The sequence below is a fragment of the Gymnoscopelus braueri genome, assembly GCF_963280865.1.
Source record: "Gymnoscopelus braueri genome assembly, chromosome: 15".
In the NCBI taxonomy this organism is placed as follows: Eukaryota; Metazoa; Chordata; class Actinopteri; order Myctophiformes; family Myctophidae; genus Gymnoscopelus; species Gymnoscopelus braueri.
The window spans coordinates 6,420,593-6,436,559 of NC_137620.1; positions in this window are offsets into that span (position 1 = coordinate 6,420,593).

Sequence of the window (15,967 nt, forward strand, 5' to 3'; positions counted from 1 at the left end):
GTTTCACAGGTTTCTAATGTATAAAGTATTTTGAAAATAGCAGATCTACAGGCTCACAATGCGTCGCGATTGTGAGCTTGTAGATCTGCTATTTTCAAATGGCCGAAATGTACTGCATACAGAGCTGAAGTGGTTAATGTATGTTTTGTAATAATAATCAAAATCTATAAAGTATAGTGGTCAAATATTTTTTGTGGAGTAAAAGTATAATAGTTGCCTCTGAGTTGTAGTGGAGTAGAAGTAAAAGTATTGAAAATACTTCAGTAAAGTCAAAATACATCAACATTTAAGTACAGTACTTGCCTGAGATAGACTTGCTGCAGCACCACCACAGGAAATTGCCTGTAAGGGCGCGGTCCCACCGCACTTTTATTTTACCTATGGGGCGGAATCTGCCAATGCTTTGTCAATGCAAATGCGTGGATTCGCAAGAAAAATGTGCAAGACCATGAATCCATGCATTTGCATTGACAAAGCATCGGCAGATTCCGCCCCATAGGTAAAATAAAAGTGCAGTGTGACCGTGCCCTAAAGGACAGTATCGTAGTGCAGTTTTTCTCAAACATTTTCATGATCAATGACTCCCAAATGTATACATTTGGCTGTGGACCCCTATCTGAAAATATTTTGTGCCAAGGGCCCCCATAAGAGATTACAAATTTCAAGATTTAAGATAATGTTTTGGAAATAGCAGATCTACAAGCTCACAGCGCATTGTGTTGCGATGCGTTGTGAGCTTGTTGATCTGCTAGCCTACTTTCAAAAAGACTAAATAAAGAATAGGGTTAAAGTGGTTAAACTGTTCCTCATTTTGCTGGGGACTCGCCAGGAACCCCAAATCAAGGACCCCTGGGACCCCACTTTGAGAACCACTGGCCTAGTGGGATCCAATGATCTTTCCAGCATGTAGCTTCATCAGAGGGACAAGACTATAAAAACAATTCCATCATCAAATCAAATCAAATCATATCAAAGTTTATTTATATAGCACATTTCACATGACAGAATCAAACAAAGTCCTGTACAGGTAAAAACACACAACAAAGAGCAAACAATGCAAAGTAAACAGATGTAGGATACAAAATCAAGTGCAAAATATAGCTGCAAGCAGCGATAACACGGGGCCAGGTTTTGCAGAGAGAAAAAAGAAAGAAGAAACTATAAGTAATTTGCAGAATAAGCCATAGAAACATAGAACACTCAACTTGAGAGAAAAAAAGGCAGGCAGGCAGGCAGGCAGGCAGGCAGGCAGGCAGGCAGGCAGGCAGGCAGGCAGGCAGGCAGGCAGACAGACAGACAGACAGACAGACAGACAGACAGACAGACAGACAGACAGACAGACAGACAGACAGACAGACAGACAGACAGAGAGTGAGAGACAGACAGACAGACAGACAGAGACACAGAGTGAGAGACAGACAGACAAGACAGAGACACAGAGTGAGAGACAGACAGACAGACAGAGACACAGAGTGAGAGACAGACAGACAGACAGACAGACAGACAGACAGAGACACAGAGTGAGAGACAGACACAGAGACAGAGACACAGAGTGAGAGACAGACAGAGACACAGAGACACAGAGTGAGAGACAGACAGAGACACAGAGTGAGAGACAGACAGAGACACAGAGTGAGAGACAGACAGAGACACAGAGACACAGAGTGAGAGACAGACAGAGACACAGAGTGAGAGACAGACAGAGACACAGAGTGAGAGACAGACAGAGACACAGAGTGAGAGACAGACAGAGACACAGAGTGAGAGACAGACAGAGACACAGAGACACAGAGTGAGAGACAGAGTGAGACACAGAGTGAGAGACAGACAGACAGACAGAGACACAGAGTGAGAGACAGACATAGACACAGAGACACAGAGTGAGAGACAGAGAGACAGAGAGACACAGAGACACAGAGACAGAGAGACAGAGAGACACAGAGACACAGAGACACAGAGACAGACAGAGAGACAGAGAGACAGAGAGACACAGAGACACAGAGACACAGAGACAGAGAGACAGAGAGACAGAGAGACACAGAGACACAGAGACAGAGAGACAGAGAGACAGAGAGACAGAGAGACAGAGAGACACAGAGACACAGAGACAGAGAGACAGAGAGACAGAGAGACAGAGAGACACAGAGACACAGAGATACAGAGACAGAGTGAGAGACAGACAGACAGACAGACAGACAGACAGACAGACAGACAGACAGACAGACAGACAGACAGACAGACAGACAGACAGACAGACAGACAGACAGACAGACAGACAGACAGAGACACAGAGTGAGAGACAGAAAGACAGACAGAGACACAGAGTGAGAGACAGACAGAGACACAGAGACAGAGAGACAGACAGACAGAGACACAGAGTGAGAGACAGACAGACAGACAGAGTGAGAGACAGACAGACAGACAGACAGACAGACAGAGTGAGAGACAGACAGACAGACAGACAGACAGAGTGAGAGACAGACAGACAGACAGACAGACAGACAGAGTGAGAGACAGACAGACAGACAGACAGACAGAGTGAGAGACAGACAGACAGACAGACAGACAGACAGACAGAGTGAGACACAGAGACACAGAGAGTGTCTGTCAGAAACAGAGAGACAGAGAGACAGAGAGACACAGAGACACAGAGACAGAGAGACACAGAGAGACACAGAGAGACACAGAGACACAGAAACACAGAGACACAGAGACAGAGAGACACAGAGACAGAGTGAGAGACAGACAGAGAGACAGACAGAGACACAGAGTGAGAGACAGACAGACAGACAGAGACACAGAGTGAGAGACAGACAGAGAGACAGACAGAGACACAGAGTGAGAGACAGACAGAGACACAGAGTGAGAGACAGACAGAGACACAGAGTGAGAGACAGACAGAGACACAGAGTGAGAGACAGACAGAGACACAGAGTGAGAGACAGACAGAGACACAGAGTGAGAGACAGACAGAGACACAGAGTGAGAGACAGACAGAGACACAGAGACAGAGAGACAGACAGAGAGACAGAGAGACAGAGAGACAGACAGACAGAGACACAGAGAGACAGACAGACAGACAGACAGACAGACAGACAGACAGACAGACAGACAGACAGACAGACAGACAGACAGACAGACAGACAGACAGACAGACAGACAGACAGACAGACAGACAGACAGACAGACAGACAGACAGACAGACAGACAGAGTGAGAGACAGACAGACAGACAGACAGACAGACAGACAGACAGACAGACAGACAGACAGACAGACAGACAGACAGACAGACAGAGTGAGACACAGACAGACAGACAGACAGACAGACAGAGAGACACAGAGACACAGAGTGAGAGACACAGAGACAAAGAGACAGACAGACAAAAAGCAAAGTGCAATAATAGCACAATAAGACATGGAAACGGAATAGATTGAAATTGAGACAAAGCAAATGATTCCAACAGGTGAAATTACTTTTAAGCTCGACCCAGCTGAGGTGGACATACATAGGACGCAGGGGGGCAATCCCAGGTTAAGAACCTCACACATGGACACCTCAACCTATTGCTATTGACAGGAATCGAACGCTCGACAGCTTCGTCCAGGCTGAAGTTGTCTGTTGAAGATCATACATTTTTGCCTTCTGTCATGAACCAAGCCCCTGGCTGAAACTGGTGAAAGTAGCTGATCTACAAGCTCAGAAACACGTTGCTATCTGAAAAGTTGTGAGATTGTAGATCGGCTATTTTCACAATGAAGTACGTCATACATTGAAAAAACATACTCTCAAATAAGCATTTCATGTTATCTTTACCGTTTGCACATGTATTCATTGATACAGTCATGTTTTTTGCAATTCAACTTAAATGAGTCTGCATCAAGTGAGGCTTGAACCGGCAACCTTGCGGTCGTGTGGCACTCACTTAAGGGAGAAGCCATTGGACCAAGAGATAAAATCTGTGAAAAAAGAGATCAGACACATGATACAGTTTCACGCAAATAGCTGAAAAATCCTGGGTTTAAGTGTTTTTCAAACTGCTTAAAATTGCGGACAATCTAAGGGCGGAGTGAGAGACATGGAAACGGAATAGATTGAAGAGAGAGAGAGATGGAAGCAGAATGGATTGATTGGACGTCTCAACCTATTGCCATTAACAGGAATCAAACCCTCAACCTTCGGATTGACAGGCTGCAACACTACCTATAGTGCTATAGCTTTGTCCAGGCTGAGGTTGTCTGTTGAAGATAAAAGTGAACCAGTGAAAGCAGCCGATCTACAAGCTCAGAAACACGTTGCTATCTGAAAAGTTTTGAGATTGTAGATCGGCTATTTTCAGAATGAAGTATGTCATACATTGCAAAAACATACCCTCTCAAATAAGCATTTCATGTTATCTTTACCCTTTGCACATGTATTCATTGATACATTCATGTTTTTTGCAATTCAACTTAAGTGAGTCTGCATCAAGTGAGGCTTGAACTGGCAACCTTGCAGTCATGAGGCACTCACTTAAGGGAGAAGCCATTGGACCAACAGACAAGACCTGTGAAAAAAGATATAACACAGCAGCCGATCTACAAGCTCAGAAACACGTTGCTATCTGAAAAGTTGTGAGATTGTAGATCGGCTATTTTCACAATTTTGTCATATATTGCAAAAAATACTCTCTCCAAGAAGCATTTCATGTTACCTTTAACAGTTGCGCATGCATTAATTGATACAGTCATGTTTTGTGCGATACAATTGAGAAGTAGCCAGCAAGAGTTGAGGTTTAAACTGGCGACCTTGGATCCAGAGGCTGATGCTGAAGCGAGACACCATTGGACCAACAGACCAGAACCAGTGAAAAAAGAATTCACACTAACACTAACACTAAGATCACTCGTTCACAAACCATTTACCAATAGAGAAATTGTATGTCTCCTCGAAACCGAAACCAGTGAAAGCAGCCGATCTACAAGCTCACAAAACGTTGCTATCGGAAAAGTTGTGAGATTGTAGATCGGCTATTTTCACAATGAAGTACGTCATACATTGAAAAAACATACTCTCAAATAAGCATTTCATGTTATCTTTACCGTTTGCACATGTATTCATTGATACAGTCATGCTTTTTGCAATTCAACTTAAATGAGTCTGCATCAAGTGAGGCTTGAACCTGCAACCTTGCGGTCGTGAGGCACACGTTTAATGGAGAAGCCATTGGAGCAACAGACAAGAACTTGTGAAAAAGGAGATCACACAGATGATACAGTTTCACGCAAATAGCTGAAAAATCCTGGGTTTAAGTGTTTTTCAAACTGCTCAAAATTGCGGACAATCTAAGGGCGGAGCTTACTGGTCAACGTGATACATGTGTTCCTCATGAGTCAAGGCACATGTGTAAGCAGGTTTAATGGCTGTCGGCCAAACGAGGCATGACTTTTGCCTGTTTAAAGTTTGCACTTTCAAAAAATCGCTATAGCGCCCCCCTTTGACCAATTGGAGTAAGATTGGTTTCAGTAATATTTGGAATGACCCTCAACATTAACGCAAAGTTTCAAAGAAATGTGAGTCTGCATGTATGTGTTAGGGGCAGATGAATAATTGTCATAAAACTGCAATATTCATTGGCTCATTAAAGCTTCATTTTTGCACTTATGGAAAATCTTTGCTGCTTGTTTGTCGGCATAGGTCCAAAGTTCATGTGTAAAACGTTTCGTGCAGATTGCTCAAAAATCCCAGGAGGAGATAGATTTTAGCTGCTTTTCATATAATTCAAAATGGTGGGAGATCTAAAGGTCAGAGGTCAAAAGTCAGAGGGTTAAAGTTGTTCATCATGAGTAGACGCATGTGTGTATTGAAGTTTTATGGCTGTAGGTCAAACAGGGCATGAGTTGTACCTGTTCAAAGTCGGCATTTTCAATTGAGTGCTATAGCGCCACCTTTTGATGAAAGATTGTGAGATTTATTTCTTGATAGTTTTTCATGACCATCTACCATATGGCCGAGTTTCGTAAAAAGCGACAGCACGGTTCACCCAGAACTGCGAAAAGTGGCAGAAACAGAAGAATACCTACAATAATAAAACAGGTCCAGAGCTGAGCTCTGGCCCCGTAATAAAAACAAATCAATAAAAAAAAGAATTCTCCACCCAACTTGTGTTCCCAATTCATCCTTATGCACCATTGAGTATGAAACGGGAACGCATCTGTGTGATTTTTTATGTCTTTGGGCTATTCAAAAATAGTAGATCTACAAGCTCATAGCGCGGCACCGAGTGCTGAGCTTGTAGATCTGCTATTTTTGAGGGAAAAAACGTTAAAATGCGTGTAAATCTTTGAATATATATTTTTAAAGCGAACATTTGTAACTCAAATCTTTGCTTTTGATGATTCTACAAATGTCTTCTAAATCCTAACCGTTTTTGTTTTTTTTTATGTATTTGGCCGTGGACCCCCATCCTAAAATATTTTGTTCCAGGGACCCCCCAGAAGTTGTAATAGAGATGTGTAAAAATGTATATTCAAAGATTTGCACAAATGTTCTCTATAAAAAAAAGAGCAGATCTACAAGCTTGTATATCTGCTATTTTTGAATAGCCAAAGAAATCCAAAGAAAGACACAGATGCGTTCCCGGTCTTAAAGGGTTAAACTCCATATCTAAGTTAACCATATCACCTACAGTATGTAGCCTAGCAAACTATTAGGTAGGCTATTTCGACACAGATTTACTATTTATTTATGTTGGCTGAAGGATTCTGTGTCATTAATGCGTTACTGGGGGAGGTGTTGTTGTGACTTGTAATTGATTTAGTATTCATATTCAGTTAATCATCTGTTTAGTTAGTGGGCGGAAATGATGATGGATGACGATATCTTCAGTGCAACGTAACCACAGGTTGTTTCCAGTTACAGTACTGCATGGTAATGCAGCAGCCATACTCTCCGACTTTAACATGATACAACTATATTTTTGAATAGCCAAAGTATAAAATAGGGTTAAAGTGCCTAAACTGATTATGATGATATATTGTTAATTCATTTAGCTGGGGACCCCCTGGAAACCCCTCAAGGATAACTGGAGGTCCCCGGACTACAACATGGAGTTCAAAGATCAAGTGAAATGTTCACAATTAATTAATTAATTGTGAACTGTAATTAATTGTAATTAATTAATGTCCGTAATTAATTACAGACCTGAAAGCCAAAGAACATGAATTAAAGAATATTGTACAATTCATAATTTAAAATAAATGTAATAATTAGTCATTTGAGTGTGGTGGGTTGTGTTCATTTGATTGTACATAAGGTTTGTTCTGAATGTACTCATGACCTGCACAAACATACTGCATGGCCTATATAAAACAACATAGACTCTCACATGTCTATAAATGTTGACACATTTTGCACCTTTCAAAGTCTCAGCTGAAAGCGTCTGTTCTCACTCCTGTGTGCTTACAGTTTCCGTTTGTGGAAACTGAAGTGCAGTGAGGACGGGAAGACGTGTCTGTCAATACAGTAGATGTTCATAAGATGAAATGTGATCTGCACAATAGTAAGGTTGTAGATCAGCTATTTTTGTTATTTGAATTGTCATATGATGAAGTATAGCCTCGCCTACAATGGAAAAACAAAGCAGTTAGATCATCCCCCATATTCTTTCTGATGAGTGACATGAGGAACTGTCAAACAAAAACTTGAACGGGAGACATGCGGCATGTTTTTTATTAACATGTGTTTTGGAACACCTAGGACACTAGACCTAGAGACGACCCCTGCGCTCTAGACCCATTGTTGACCTGTCTGTCCAGTATAAAATGCTGGATGAGTGAGAACTTTCTTAAGCTAAATGAGGATAAAACAGAAGTTCTCATAATTGGCTCCAGTGAGCAGAGAGAATCAATAACAAGTAGACTTGGTAACCTGGCTGTAGAAAGTAACACCACAGTAAAGAACCTGGGGGTTATTATCGATTCTGAATTGAATTTTAATACACACATTAATCATGTCACCAAGATTGCTTTCTTTCATCTTAGAAATATTGCGCGAATTAGAGACTATCTGTCGTTAGACGATGCACAAACGTTGATCCACGCTTTTGTTTTCTCTCGGCTTGATTACTGCAACGCACTCTACTCTGGCCTGCCAAAGAAAACAACTGACAGATTACAACTTGTTCAAAATGCGGCAGCCAGAATTTTAACTAAAACTAGGATGAGAGAACATATCACTCCAGTTCTAGCTTCTCTACACTGGCTCCCGGTTGTTTTTAGGATTGATTTTAAAATTATTTTAATAGTTTATAAAGCTCTAAATGGTCTGGGACCTTCCTACCTCTCTGACTGCCTAGAGAGATATGTTCCAAACCGGGCCCTCAGGTCTTCAAGTGCTGACCTGCTCGAGGTGCCTACAATGACATATAAAAAATACGGTGAAGCAGCATTCTGCTTTTACGGACCGACAGTGTGGAATAAACTCCCATTACACTTAAGACAGGCAGCCTCTGTCGATAGCTTTAAAGCACAGCTCAAGACCTATTTCTTCACTTTTGCTTTTAGCTGATTCTTTGGTTGATTTTTAATTCCTCACTGTATTGCCTATTTTAATGTTGTGTTATGCCTTTGCTTTTATTTTATTTTATTTTATTTTTGTTTGCTTTATTGTTAAATTGGTTCTAACTGTAATTGTATTCTTGCTCTGTAAAGCACTTTGAGCTGCATTTCATGTCATGAAAGGTGCTATACAAATAAAGTTTATTATTATTATTACTGAGGAACAAGTAGTTTCAATATTTTGTCTTAATTGCAAGCATACCTAATACAGAGATGTATCATTTTCAGTTGTAATAAAGGTATATGTCCTTTTTATTGTGCCTAGTTTTATTATCTGTATGACAACTTATGTTAGTACTTTGATGCTAGATATAACATCATACAGTACATGCTTGGATGGACTTTGTATCATTATTAATTATTGTATAAATATGTAATTTGGCAATCATTGAAACCATAAACACAGTAGGTTCCCTCTTAGTTTGTTTTTGTTTGCGGTAAAATGGGGAGTTAGGCATTTTGCCTGCATTATGTACATAACTTGCATCATGCAGTGATATAATGACTTTATTGCCAATCATGGCGTTCATACAAACATAATTTTTGGTGTCTGGTGTCATGACAACTAAACTAAGCTAATATTCTGTAATGTAGTCATACCTACTTTAGGAAGGGGAAAAAAGGAATTTGCTTTTGAAATTCCGTCCAGCAAGTTTTTTCGAGTCAGTCAATAAACACATTACTACTTCTATGATGACAATAGGCAAATACAACCACCAGATGTCAGGCTGTGTTCAGCCTACTGTGGCAGGAAGGCAAGTTCAGTAGAAGTTCTCTGGGTTTATAATTGTGTGAATTATGGGTATATGACAGCCAATAGCAGAGCAATAAGAAATATAATCCAATTTGGATATGATAGAATCCAATGATAATGTATTTTATTTAATAAATATATTAACATTATGGTCAATGAGGAACTGCCCTTAGCGGCGAGGAACAAATGGTACCGTTGTCCACTGGCTCTGAAGGTGGGGGCCGGGGACCCCCGGGGGTCCTTGATGGGGTTCCATGGGGTCCCCAGCTAAACGACTGATAGTTAGGAACTAAATGGACTCTTAGTCGTCTGTAACTCTGACAGTGTAAACACGGTTAGAGTTACAGGGTTCTGTAGCCGAATGCATCCTAATGCGTCCAAACTTAGTGTACATTGTTTATTTTTTTAACCACTATATTAGTCCGACTAGGATTTCCTGAGTTGACTGAGAACACTGCAGGTGCTTGGTGGGCCTTGCCATCTGTACGAACCATCAAGTTGGCCACCAGCTGTTTTCCGCTCGATGTTTTGGTTCCTTTGCACCCGGATAAACTCCAGTGTGACCTCAACCCTGAATTCTACACATCCATCATCAGTTTAGTAACTAAGTGTGTTTTGGCAGCTGATGTAAGACCATGGCAGTGTGCACAAAATAATTCGTCCAGCATTTTGCGAGATTAGCTCTGGACACACAGACAGACCGTGTACCCCCATTTGAAAAGATTCTGTGCCAAGTAGACCCCAAAAGAGAAAAGAGGGTTTTTCATTATTGTAGTGTGTAAGGTGAGGAGGGAGGGAATAGGGAATGGGAGTATCACTGTGTACTGTGGGGCATGTATCTTCTATTTCTTTTTTGCAAAAAAAACTTTTCAACCTTTTTTCTTTTTTTAATAGCCGGTCCAAGAACTCATAACACGTCGCATTGTGACCAGGATTGTGAGCTTCTATTTGGCTATTTTCAGTGGTGTAAAGTAACAAGTGCATTTACTCAAGTACTGTACTTAAGTACAGTTTTGAGGTATTTTTACTTTACTGGAGTATTTCCAATATTCAGTACTTTTACTTCTACTCCACTACATCTCAGTGGCAAATACTGTACTATTACTCCACTACAATTATTTGAAAACATTATTACTAGTTACTTTGCAGATATAAATTATTATATTATGAAACATACATTAACCACTTTAACACTATTAAATACAGAGGCTATTTGAAAATAGCAGATCTACAAACTCACAACGCGTCGCATCTTGACACGTTGTGAGCTTGTAGATCTGCTATTTTCAAACATTTTAAGTACATTTTGATACCAATACTTTTGTATTTTTACTCAAGTACATTTAGAATTTCGGACTTTCACTTGTAACAGAGTATATCTACATTGCAGTATTGATACTTTTACTTAAGTAAAGAAATGTAGTACTTTTTACACCACTGGCTATTTTATTTTATATTTTCATAGTGAAAGTATAAAATAGGGTTTTAAATTGTTCCATATTTTGCTGGGGACCCCCTGGAACCCTCCTTCAAGGACCCCTGGAGAGGGGGGGGTCCCTGCCGGGATCCCACTTTGAGACCCACCTATGTAAACAGCATGTCAGAGGCGGGACAGGCAGAGTGACGGGACGTTGGCAGGTCACCATATCCTGGGGTCAGCACGACATGGGGGTCTGCGGGGCCAGGCCAGCCGAGGGACACAGACAGACCTGCGGAAATCCTGCTCCCTGTCCACACAGGAAGACCCTCTCTCTGACCCGCCATCCAGCCCTGACTGCTACAGTCAGGTGACAACAAGAAGTGCTGGAAAGTAACTAAGTACGTTTACTCAAGTAGGGAAGACCTGGGACAAAAGTAACACTTTTTGTATTTGCCTTCATAATTCACAGACTACTTGAAATATCCTAGCCATCTTTTGCTATAAGGAACATATATATGTGCCCTAATTAATAATGCCATGTTTAAGCTTTCACTAATAAGGACAATACTAAAATATGAATTTGAATGCAATGAGTCACAGTGTTACAATTGCCCCTGTGACGGGGGCAGTTGTAACAGTGGTTGGGGGCAATTGTAACACCGTAAAAATAAGTCATATTAACACACTTTATCTCAAATAAAAGCACATCACTAAGTAATATGTATTTTTCATAATTTAACACTTTTACTTACAAATGTTTTATATACATAATTACAATTATTTTGTATTTGTATTCGAATTATTAAATATTCCAATTTGCCTATTTTTTATTTAAACGTATTTTTACTTTGAAATGTTGTGACATTTAGTGAAATATGTTCATTTACTAACTTAAAAGTATGTAATCCCAGACAAAAAATCTGCTTGCATTGAAAACACATTGTTACAATTGACACCGGTCACTGTGTTACAATTGTCCCCGATGGGGCAACCATGATAAAATCCCATATTCTAGTTAGAAACACCTATACTAGCATAGGCGGCTGACGTTAATTTGTGACCAATAACATAGAGATACAATTCATCTAAGTTTAAATTAGCTGACATCTTGTCTTTAGACAGCAGAAGGAAAATACCGTACACTCAAAAATGTACGTTTACACCTCAAAATCAGTTTTTTGTTGAAAACTTCTGCTGAGATGAAATGATCGTTCTATCCTTCCATAGGCAGAGAGAGGACCCTACTGAGCATATGCACAAGATGTCTCATCCCTCTAGCTTATTTCTAATTAGAATTATTGAGTTTGTTACTTTTGCCGCCTGTTACTTTTGTCCCCGGTCTCTAGTCCCTACTGTACTTTAAAAAAAGATATATTGTATTTTACCTTACTTTTCAATACTTTATAATTGTACTTTTTAGTCCCCTTTTTAAGCCCTAATTTATGCTTTGTATTTGGAAATAGGCGATCTAAGCTCACAACTTGTGAGCTTGTAGATTGGCTATTTTCAAAAGATTTTGAGAAATTTTGAAAACAAAAAAACTTGTTAAATGGGACATTCTGCTCAGTGTGTTTACTTTTGTCACTTCAAGTATTTTTATGCAAATACTTTTGAATGCAGGACTTTTCTTTCTAAATTGTGGTATATCGCTACTTTTACTCAAAGTAAAATAATCTGAGTACTTCTTCCACCACTGATAACAAGGTTGTTCCCACAGCAAAGACTTCTACTGTATTACCTCGTCATCCAACACCAACACATGGTAGAGCAATGAATGATGTGAAGGCCTTTGAAGCGCTGTGTTACAGGACATGAAAATCACAGATAAGGCCTTATCTATTCCATCTTTATCAAAATGTTCTCTAGGGAGCTTGTGTGAACTGGACCAGCTCCAGCGAGAACGCATTCCGGATCATGTGCGCTTTTCACCAACACATTTCGGAAACCACAGCACGCGATACACCTACGGTTGTATTGTATTGCATTGTTTTTGTATTAGTTGTTTTGTGGTTTCTCGTTTTTACCAGGTTGCCAAACCTGGTCTCTATCTACACTCCAGCTAGTAGTGACTTTTTCCTCATTGGCTGGCCCTTTTGCGTGACTTTTGCGTGACTTTTTCCTCATTGGCTGGTCATTTAGCCAATGAGGGCACAATGTCCTCTCAGAATATGGGATCTAAAGACGACCCACAATACTGTGTTCGGCCACTGTATGTATCTCTATGAACTGTGGCGCTGTTCCTCATTTGGCCTTTCAACGTTGACATGTTTAGTAAGAGATATAAGCAACCAGGTCTAGGAAAACAAGCCCAAAAGAAGCAACTATAGGCCACATGAGCACTTTCAACCGTCGGCTATTAGCCATATGCAACCTGGTATAATATGACTGTGTCATATCTTGTTATTGTCAGAGAGTCTGTTTCGTTTCCTGATCTTGTCTTATTGTTTTATGTTAGGGACTATGCATGAAAATGTGCATTCTTGCTAACCCCGATTTATATTGTATCCTCAACTATTGTTGTTGTCAGTATAGGCTAGCCTATACAGTATGTGTTTATTTGAACCTCTCAAATAAACAAATAAAGTAAGCAAAGTGTTTTTTACATCAGTTGACAAGAAGGCAGGTGCGGCGAGACAGCATGGCCATGAGGCCTGTGAGGGGCGACGGAGCGACCTATAGCCGAACGAAGGCCCGTGCCGAGCAGCCGATGAGTTGACAAGCCGTGGACGACGGAATAGATCAATGTTTTTTCCTTAGAGTCCCACCTTCTCACATCTGACAAAAGCATGTGTACGCATGCGCGCACACACAGACACACACACACACACACACACACACACACACACACACACACACACACATGCACACACACACACACACACACACACACACACACATGCACACACACACTATGTTGCTTTAATACGATGAATAGCAAAAATAGGTCACAGTTCATCGAGACGCGATATTAGCTATTTTCACTATATTTTTTTACTTTTTGAAAAAAAAAATACATTTTGGAAATATTTGTAAAAAATATAAATTTAAAGAATTGACATTGCCACATGCCAGTTTGAAAGTGGATGAAAACAAGTTATGATTTTGTGCAACATAAAAATTGTGGACTACCTTTAGTACATTTTACAGTGGAGATTGGGGTCCCAGGGAAAGAAAAAAGGTATCAAATTTCAAACTGGGGGCCCATGAATGGAATAAGGTTGAGAATGACTGATCTCCATATCTCCCTCCCCCCTCTGTCATTTCATTGCACAACCCCAACAGCATAAACCATAACATCATATCCTGGTCCTTTTGACCACAATCCAAATGATAAACATTTTCCAAGGAGGCAGACCAGTGGTGGAAAAAGTACTCAAATGTTTTACTTAAGTAAAAGTATAAATACTGCAATGTAGAAGTACTGTTACAAGTAAAAGTCCGGAATTCAAAATGTAACTTGAGTAAAAGTACAAAAGTATTGGCATCAACATATTCTTAAAGTACCAAAAGTAAAAGTACTCAAATGTTTGAAAATAGCAGATCTACAAGCTCACAACGCGTCACACCACGCGTTGTGAGCTTGTAGATCGGCTATTTTCAAATAGCCTATGTATAAAATAGGGCTGAAGTGGTTCATCTATGTTTCATAATATCATAATGTATATCTGAAAAGTAACTGTAACTAAAGTTTTCAAATAATTGTAGTGGAGTAAAAGTACAATATTTGCCTCTGAGATATAGTGGAGTAGAAGTAAAAGTATTGGAAATTGGAAATACTCAAGTAAAGTACAAATACCTCAAAATTACTGTCCACCACTGGTACAGACATACTGTAACATAAACATACTGATACACCCTCCAATGCTTAAAGGGAAAGAACACTTTGGTGGAGGTTTGGGTTGTGTAGTTACCTTGCCATGATGTAACTCCAAAGGTGAGCAAAACAAATCTAAAATAATTTCTCCATTGATCATTTAAGATATTATGCTCCTCGTTGACTTATATTGTACAGTGAAGAGGCTCAGGAGGAGCTCTTTTAGCCTGTAAACAAACTCAAACAAAGCTGATTCTGACAGTTTTTTTAAATACAAATTTCAACTTAGGGAGAAATCCTGGACTGGATCAGGATCTAGTAAAATCAACTGGAAGTTGACATTTTTACGTTTACGGCTGAGAGAGAGCCTCCAGAGCGGTTTCGCCGTACAATGTAAGTCAATGAAGAGCAATAACCCTGAGAGTGTACAAATGGTTCCATTTGTACACTCAGAGTTATGGAGATTGTTGAAATTAAAATGTTTGAGAACCACTGTGCTACACGAAATGGAGCAGAGCCTTCATTAGTATCATTGGTAACACCTGTGAAGGAAGTAAGGAAGAGGCCCAATTTCCTTCCAATATGGCTGCTGTGCATAGAGCCTATTGAGATCAGTCAAGTAGTCAGGGGCTTCTCACATCAGTGGTTCTCAACCTTATTAATTTCAAGGACTCCCAGTTTGGTATGCATTAGGCCACGGGCCCCCATAACTCACCAAATGGACATGGTATATTAACTTACGAAAAACCATAAAAAGTTGAAGAATGGAAATAGAAGGTTTCTGCCCGACAGCATCGATATGATGAAGAATAGGCGCAGTGGGAAGAAATCCAAAGTGCTCTCTATACCCACTGGAGCACTGACCAACGTTAACACAGCTGAGGGAACTCGGGGAGCCCTTGACTAAACAAACACAGCCCAGCTCAAAGCAGAGGAAAGAGGGTAGAAAATCAGGATCAGACAAGAGTAATTACCGAGCCTACGCTCTGATCTACCCTTATCAGCTCACAACCAAACCACCCCCACCCGCTCACCCTCGTCATTCATCTACGGTAATACTTAATCCTCCTCCTTTACTTTCATATGAGATGCCATGATATCGTACTCGGGAGTTTGTAATCGCACGCAAACGGGCAAGGATTGACGTCGCTCTTTGTGTCATCTGTCACGTCCCTCCGCAATGTAAACAATGTCAAACCCCTCTGTGGTTCGTCTGGCTCGCGTCAGGGGTTGTGACCTTTCCTCTGCTGAAACAACCCATCCCGTCCTAAAAGGAACATTCCTTCTCAGGCTGTGCGCTCCACAGACTCTCTCCAAATTACGCCATACAATAGAAATTTAAGTATGTGGGGTATATGTGTCAATGTTAACCACTTGAACCCT